Source organism: Periplaneta americana, chromosome 10, assembly GCF_040183065.1.
Source record: "Periplaneta americana isolate PAMFEO1 chromosome 10, P.americana_PAMFEO1_priV1, whole genome shotgun sequence".
NCBI lineage: Eukaryota > Metazoa > Arthropoda > Insecta > Blattodea > Blattidae > Periplaneta > Periplaneta americana.
The window spans coordinates 334654-343993 of NC_091126.1; positions in this window are offsets into that span (position 1 = coordinate 334654).

A 9340-nucleotide genomic window follows, 5' to 3' on the forward strand; every position below is an offset into this window, starting at 1 on the left:
TGCTAACCGCTTGGAGCGCTTTATCACGAGATTTGCAAAAAAACACCTCAAGCTTCGCGACTGTATATAGTAGACTGTGCCTCAACTCCCACCTGGGATCCAGCCAAAGAGTTTGTAATACTTCAAACTCTTTGGATACAGCATGCAAGGCAGCTCGCTCCGTGTGAATGAAAACCATCACCGCAGCCACCACGCACAGTGGTTCATTTTCCCAATTTCTTGGCCAAAACCTCTAGAGATGTTTGAATTAATTTGAACGTAACAAAGTTGAAACAAATCGTAAAAGTAACATAATTAAGAATTAAATATCGAGTAAATTCACATAAATAGCTATAGTATATGCTTTTTTTTTTTGCGTGGATGATCAATCCATTGCTTCTTAGGGTATTCAAAGTTATAGTCTATTTTATCTATATACATATATCTATATATAATGTGTGTATAGTACAGTAATTATTTCATTCGCTAGCATCCTAGTCTTTATCAGGGGCCTGAGTGGACACACCTAAATGTGTAGATGCATCTGGAGCTGACAGAAGTGACATTACATCTGCAGACAAATGCCTCAGTTTCTTCCTTGGGACTTTCAATATTCTTTATGAAGTATGGTCCAACAATGCCTGCAGATCAGTTTCAGCAGACTTTTCTGTTATTTGAATGACATTGGTATCGGGATAGCATGTCTTTTGTGCTTCTAGCACCGTTCTGTATTGCTGGAAAATGTAGGCGATGGATTTTTAGCCTCGGACCTAATCAGGTTATAATGGAATTTTGTTAATTTAACTTCAACTAGAATGGACAATGCTTTTACTCCAGATAAAGATATACAACGCTCTTAACTTGTAATTTATAAGCTTTTCTGCATGTTGACGTACTGATTGGTGTTGAAAATTGTACATCTTTTATTGCAGCAGCAGTAGTAACAATCTCTCCTGCTTCACGAAGACTAATTTGTGTGGCATATGCGAGTTCTGAAGGACCTATGTTTTGTCTTAATCCATGTGCTTTTCGTCTTTTATAACGTTCACCACTTTACTAAATTCTAGTAGTGGACGTTCGACTCTCTATTGCGTTTCAGTAACGCATATTGGAAAACTCGTAGATTTTCAAGCCATTTCTTATTCTGTGGTAGAAATCTTTCAACTGTCCTATTTCACCGTTGCCATCTGGTTCTAAAATTATATATTAAATGTTTTAATACATTTTTTTAGTTCATCGGATGATGTCGGAGGGGAATCAGTTATGATTCTAATGCGTTCTCTTAAATAATCATACTTTTCTTCAAATTTAGATGATGAACGTTCCTGTAGTATAGTAAACAATTCACGTCTAGTGAGGTTTATGTGATGACTTTCATATCCTGAAAGGAATTACAGAAATAATTCAAATTTTAATAAATTGATGAAGGATTAATATACGACACAACAATTTTTTGTGGCAATGTATTTCATAGGTAAGCAAAATGAAATAATGCACAAGAAAGCTAGAGGTTTTACCTATTCTTCAACATTGGAACCAAGTCTCTCGACATATTTCTCCTATCGTGACACTGTTTAGTACACCTCGTTCATAAAACTCTGTTTTTTGGGCGTACAGTCACCTGCGCACGACCGATTTCACTTCTTCATCCGAACCGAAGCGTTGTCCTCCTAGCAATTTCTTCATTGGTCTGAAGAGGTGAAAGTCAGACGGTGCAAGGTCTGGACTGTAGTGTGGGTGATTGCCGCCTTAATGATGGCTCTGACATTGGGTGGTGTTGCAGCGGTCACTGGTTGCCCGGAACGCGCTTCGTCGGCGGACTTCTTCGAAGAACCTGCACCACCTGGAGATGTTGCTATGGTCCAGACAATCAAGCGCCATACACCTCCAATATTTCCCTGTGTATTTCACTCGAATTTTTTGTTTTTCGCAAAAAAAAAAAGGACTACACCTTGTTGCTCTTCACAAGTGAATGATGGTAGAAAACGCGTCATTTTTACTCAGTAGTTACAGCTTGTTTAGCCAGGGTGACATCCAAACGAATCATTGCTGTATGTAGTGCAAGCTTCAAACTAACTATCTGCCAAATTTCAACGTCCTAACCAAAATAGTATTCCGTTAAATGTTGTGTGTTACTTTCCGATCCTTCCTTGTATTACAACGCAAAGACGCAGTGCGCACTTCAAAACTAAATTCGAGCTAGTGGGCCCAGTGGCAGTTGGGGGTAGACTTTCTTTATTGGTACATGAAAAGCATCCACATAGGTATGATTTGTAATGAGAAACTTGACAGGACCTCACAGGACCGATAACTTTTAACCTCCGTGAATCTGCCGCTTTCACATTTTCAACCACAATCAACGTGACTATATTATTTAATATCTAAATGCCGTTAGTTAATTAAGTAATAAATTAAAACTATGTTCAAATATTTTACATACCTCCAGGAATCGAATCCATGCTTCAGCTTTTATTTTCACACTTATACCACTCATTTATAACACTTCAAAAACGACCTTTCTTTCACCACGCAAACTCAGCAACTGGATTGTCCACGAGAGACGCATTTTCAGCCACGTATTTACAAGCACAGGACTGGAGATTGGAGATAAGATATACGATGTCTACATGCCCTGTCCTTCCTCTTCAACTTAAGACAACAAACAACCCTCCCCTGTATGTTTCAGTTTTGGGGTTTTGGCCAGGAATTCGGGAAAATGAACCACTGTGCCACGGCACCCAGCCTGCTATACTAAAAGCCAGGTCATGGATAATTATATATTTATCCATGGCCAGGTTATGAACCGACGAAACAGGAAGTAGCTGGATGGGCGAGAGGAAAGTGCGGGTTAGAGGGGTAGCCTGTGCAGTGATGACCAAAGCTCGGAACTTGGGGACTTGTGTCTTTGCACGTGGCTAAGCGACCGGACTTCAATGTCAACAAACCCCCGCTTCTAGGACGGAGGCACTGTCAGGTCTGCTATAAAAGTGGTTTTGGCTGGAATAACATGTTGATAGTATTATGGTAAGTTGAAACACGTAATTTTATAGCATATATATATAATAAAATAAACATGAGCAATATATCAAATTTACTATTCTACTCTCTACATTTTATTACAGTGTATGACTACTTACATTCGAAGATTTTCGAACCAATAACTTCTTTGCCTGTTAGTTAAACATGATTTGAAACGAGAAAAACTTATTTCCACGACACATGAAGTGACGGCAGCAAACTTAAAATACTGAATATTTTAACTGTCGCTGTTTTCCTTTCGATTTTCAGCTGTTGCTAGCTGATCTCGTATCTGAGAAAGATAAGTATATCCTGAATTTTTCTCGAAAATAGTTTTCAATTTGTGTCACTACTAGAGCAGGTCCCTCTACGACTTCATCTATGGCTATGACATATTTTCCATCAATTTAAAGGACTGCAATGTCTTTCAATGAATGCCTGTTTCCAGCCTCTGGTTTGTGTGTGGAACAACTTACTAAATACAAATTATTCATTCCAAGAAAATAATGTATCTCCTCCGAATTCCTCCAGGTAATTCTGTACCTAAAATTTAAAAAATGTATTTTCATACTTTTATAATACCCATTCCAATAACAAGTATTTTCTAATTTCTCAAATAAAACGTTTAATTGTAATTCTCTGAATGTCATTGGATTCGACATGACACAATTCGTCGTCCGTCTTCCTGTCATTGGATGTGACCACTTTCTTAGTACACACGACTGTCCCTGAGCACTTGCAGCGTGAGCTTGTGTACGTTGTACCTGTTACCCATGCACATGGCACACAAGTCCCCAAGTTCCGAGCTCTGGTGATGACACGTTGAGTGTGGGGGATGGAGGGGAGAACGAGAACGGAGCTTTTCATTGGACCTCGCGTGAAAATGTCGTCTGCTAACGAAAATCTGGCAACGGAATCACGGAGACAGTGTAGCCAGTTCATTTGCAGTACCACGTGCATTACGAGTCGCATTTCGTACCAGCGTCATTAGCTCGTGCTTTCTTAAAAACACTAATTTTAATTACTATTATTGTGGATAGTGTTACCGAGAACTATATACAGTAGTTATTTTAAACATATCGGTGACAAACGCTGAACACGCTTTGAATCTCGCGCCACTATGTGGCAACAGAGCTCAGAAAGAGACCAACAGAACGTTGCTTCCGGTTTAGTCGGTTCATAACCTGGCTTTTATAGCCACCTTGGAATCCATCACGGAAACACGCACCGTCTGAGCCAGGCTTCAGTCTCAGCAGCGCATTGCCATATTTGAAGCAAATTCAAAGTGCGTCCGCCATTTAATAATGATAACAACGAATGCGCACAAATGTGCAGATTGTATAGTTATTGCGCGGTTATTCTTTGCTGCAGTCTTTCAGGGACCTTGTCCTGTTGGGACCAACGGGTTAGAAAGAGAAGAATGTGGAGTGGCCATGCTGTCCTGTACAGCGCTCTTTTCGGTGCTACCGCGAAACACGTCAGATCTGATCTAAGCGCCCACCGTTGTAAAAATTCGTCAGCTTACAATGTTATATATACGGAGGTAAGTATTACAAAAAAAAAAAAAAAAAGCATGCCTGTTGTGTGTACTGCATATAACTGCAATGTCAAAAGTAAAAAGACAACTGATATATCATATTTCATGTAAATTTTATGAAGTTAAGTCCATAGTTTTGTTAATTAGCAGCATTTTTTTTTTTCATGCATAAATGTATAACGTACTTAAACTAAATACGGATAAAACCACTACAAATCCGTTTCAGACCCAGTGAAAAACAAATAGCAATACAATATTGAAATTGTATTTCGACACCGGCATCCTTTATTTCTGCTCCTTCTGTCCTTACTGCTTATAGAAGAAGACGATGAGCTGTAGCTTATAAAAAGTAGGCCTATTTCGAAGACAAACGATTAATCAAATAAATGGTTCACTAGTAATTAAGTTAAACTAAATACGGATAAAACCGCTACAATTCTGTTTCAAACCCAGTAATAGCAATCAAATATTAAAATTGTACTTCGACACTCGCATCCAAAATAATGCAAAACTCTGGGGTAGGTCGTATTGTTAGTATTTTGACTGGAAGGACATGAAAAAACATAATTAAACACCCACGTGCAATAATTTTAGATTAGAGATTAGATCTTTATTAGCCGAATAGAATTACAAGCATTCATGGCGTCGTCAGTACACAAGAAAATTGACATAACATACAATATAATACAAAAATAGACTTAATTCTAAATAAATTTAACAGTTTAATATTAAGTGACATGCAAAAAAAAAAAAGATAAAAAAAAGAAAAAAATATATATATCTAGGACAAGCTTGATCTTCAGTCTCCACTGTTCTATCTAGTATCTTCTCTTTTTGCTTTTCCCTGTCTTTTCTTCAACTCTGAGTTACCTGAATCATAAATGGTCAAGGGCAGTATCAAGAAACGTTAAATTCTAAAATTTTAAATTTAGGTATTCATTTGTGCAAAATGGCATATGTGTTAATAAAATGTTCTTTACCTCTTTTTTTAATTTTCTTACGTTAAGTTCTTTGATTTTCTGTGGAAGTTTATTATATAAATTGCTGCCTCTATGTGATATGCTGTTAAGACTTCCGGTAAGCCTGTGGTAATTCAGATATATGTTTTGGGATGTTCTGGTGTTATACTCATGATAGGTTGAATTTGTTTTAAAGGAATATATGTTTTGATGAATAAAGCACACTGTTTCTAAAATATATATGCAGGGTACAGGTAAGATTTTTAGTTCCCTGAAAATTTTTATACTTTCAGTCCGAATAGGAACTATTTTAATGATTTTGAGTATTCTTTTCTGCAATTTGAGGACTTGTGTCACTTTTGGTGAAGATCCCCAAGTAATAATGCCATATGATAGTATTGAATGAACATATGCAAAATAGACTGATATTAAAAGTTCCATGGATTATATCTTCGCAAGGACTCGAAAAGCATAACATAAGCGACTCTGCTTCTCAGTTAGATGTTGTATATGCTTTTCCCATGTTAGACTGGAATCTAGCCATATACCTAAAAATTTAGAGCATTCTACTTCCTTAATTATGGTATTACTAAGAACTGTGTGAATCTGGTCAGTTGGATATTGATTGAAAGATACATATACAGTTTTATTTACATTTAATTTAAGCTTATTACTTGCTAGCCACTTGTCTAGTTTCGTTGATGTTGCATTAATTTTCATTTGCAAGTTCTCTTCCTTATTATCACTCAGTATTATGTTTGTGTCATCTGCAAATAAGACAGTTTTCCCTTCAGTTATATTTAACGGGAGATCATTTATGTATAGGAGAAATAATATTGGACCAAGAATTGAGCCTTGAGGGACACCATGGGGCATAGGAACGGATTTTGATTTTACTGAGCCAATTTGTACAACCTGTTCCCTATTGCGTAAGTACGAGATGAACCAGTTCCCTGCTAATCCCCTTATGCCAAATTGTTGTAGTTTCCAGATTAGAATTTCATGATTAACCATGTCAAATGCTTTGCTAAGGTCCAGGAAAAGTCCAACGGTTTGTTCTTTATTGTTTTTAGCATTGAGGATTGATTCGATAAACGATATTACAGCATTATTGATTCTTTTACCTTTTCTAAAACCTAACTGAGAATTTGACAGTATATTATTATATTCTATGAATGAGACTAATCTGTTGTACATAACCTTTTCAAGGACTTTCGAGAACCCAGATAATAGGGATATAGGCCTATAGTTCTCAATATTTTGTTTAACTCCCTTTTTAAAAATTGGGCAAACTTTTGCTACTTTAAAGATCTCTAGAAATTTACCAGTGACTAAGGATAAATTACAGATGTCTGTCATTGGCAGAGCTAGAAGATTATTACAAGCTTTTATTACTGCATCTGGGATTTCGTCAATTCCAGATGCCAGGCTACAGTTTAGGTTTCCCATTATTTTGTGAATTCCTTCTGTGGTTACTGCTTTAAAAAAAAATGTACTTTTATTCCCTGTATGTTGAAAGGTTGGCTGTGGATTCCTTGTTGGTGCAGGTTCTAAAGTTTGCGTAACATTTGCAAAGTAGTTATTAAACACTTCAGCTAATTTATGTGGACTCTTAATTAAGCTACCATTGTTTAATAATTCAATATTGACTTTTGCTGTGTCTGATTTTTTCCCGGTTTCCCTTTTTACCACATCCCAAATTGCTTTACTTTTATTTTCTGCTCTCAAAATGAAGTCCTGATTGTAATTTAATTTTGCCTTATGTATTACTTTTTTTAGGATGTTACAATATGTTTTATAATATAGTTTGAGATTTAAATCATTTGTATATTGACATATATTGTGCAATTGTCTTTTCCTTTTACAAGAAATTATGATTCCTTTCGTTATCCAATTTTTTTATTTATTCATTTTGTTTGAAAGAATAATTTTTTTAATTGGAAATGCGATATTGAAATAATGTGTTACAGTGTTAATGAATTCCACTGATTTTTCATTTACATCTGTTTTGTTAAACACATCAGATCAGTCTTCTTTTAGGAGCATAGATTTAAAGTATTCTATATTTGACTCATTAAATGATCTTTTATAGCTGACGGACTTATTACTAGCTTTAGGTTCAGCATTTGCTTCTAATTTTATATGTAAAAATGTAGCATTATGGTCTGAAATTCCCATTTTTATATATTCTGCTGAGAATGGGTAGAAATCATTATCAATAACTATTTGATCCAGGCATGTCTGTGATGTAGGAGTTATACGTGTGGGGGAATCTATAGTTTCTATTAAGTTAAATGAATGAATCAGTGATCTGAAATCAGAAGCTGCACTATTGTTTTCTGAAAAATCTGTATTGAAATCGCCACATAAAATTAATGGTTTATTGTTGTTTTTTAACGAGTGCAATAGGATTTCAAGATTCTCAAGAAATGTTTTCAAAGATCCACTTGGTGATCTATAAATGCAGGCTACTGTGAAACAATAATTTGAGTAATTTATTTCTCTTACTACGTGTTCAAAGTCATTTTCTCGGTTAAGGTAATATGTTTGTCTTTTATCAATATGAGATATGTTACTGGTGGCTTTTACAAATATTGCTGAGCCTCCGTTTTTATACTTTGTGCGACTAAATGAACTTGCAAGTTTATAATTTTTAATATGGAATAAAGTTACTTCTTTTTAATTTAGCCAGTGTTCTGTACAACACAAAATATCGATATCTCGTAATTCATGACTGAATAGTACTTCTAATTCATTTAACTTATTTTTAAGGCATTGAAAGTTTTGATGCATTATTGACATACCAGTAGAGTTGAATATATTATTAGTATTACCAGAAGTCTTTACCATATCAAGTGTAATTAATGAACCAATATTATCTATCCTATTGATTGATCTGTTTATAAAAAATCATCACTTAGCTTTTTAGGAGGTATCCTTTTCTTCTGAGATTTACGAAGATCAGCAGTTTCCTTGTCAGCTTCAGATTCCTTGGACAGTTCTCCCCTATCCGCAGTTCCCTCGTCAGCATCCAGTTCCTCGGGTAGTTCTCCCCTGTCAGCACTTTTCTTGATGACGTCGTCTTCTTCTGCCGAGTCTCCCCTGTCAGTAGTTCCCTTGTTGGCGTCGTCTTCTTCTGTCGAATCTCTCCTGTCCGCTGTTTGCTACGGGGTAAGTATGAATATATTTCGTAACTACTTACCCCATTATTGTACGTGGGTGCTCAATTATACACTAATAATTATCTATGGTGCCACAGCCCTTCAAAGGCTCAGAGTTTGTAATATATAACTAGGGACACCAACGGCGCTAATTTCGCGTACAAAATTGAACCGCTGTTCGGCCGCCATTAAAGGGAATTGATGCTTCGCCGGGAGTGCGAGCAGTTCATGCTTATTGAGGGGTACGAATAAATATAAGTACACCTGAAGGGAAATAATAAGAAAATGGTGAAATACTGCGCCGAAAATAGTTCTTCGAACATAGCTACTATCTAGGATGTTGATGTTGATGTTTATTGACTTTACTGGCTTTGAGCCAGAGGCCGTTTTAGGGTCTTATGCGCGCAGGATGCCCTCTCCAGCCATTGTACATAAATAACAATAAATATATATTTACATACTTATACACTATTTCTGGCTTAAGTGCCAGTAGGTGTGTGAGTGCGGTGATTGGCTTTTTATTTATTTTATTTTATTTTATTTTTTACTTTTTTTTTGTTTTAATTATTTTGGTGTAGGCCTAATTTGTTAATTTGGAATGCTTAAGGAATTGTGAACGGGACAAGAGTTCGGGGTAAAAGATATCAGTTGATAGACAGCATTAAAGTATTATATGGGGAGATTAA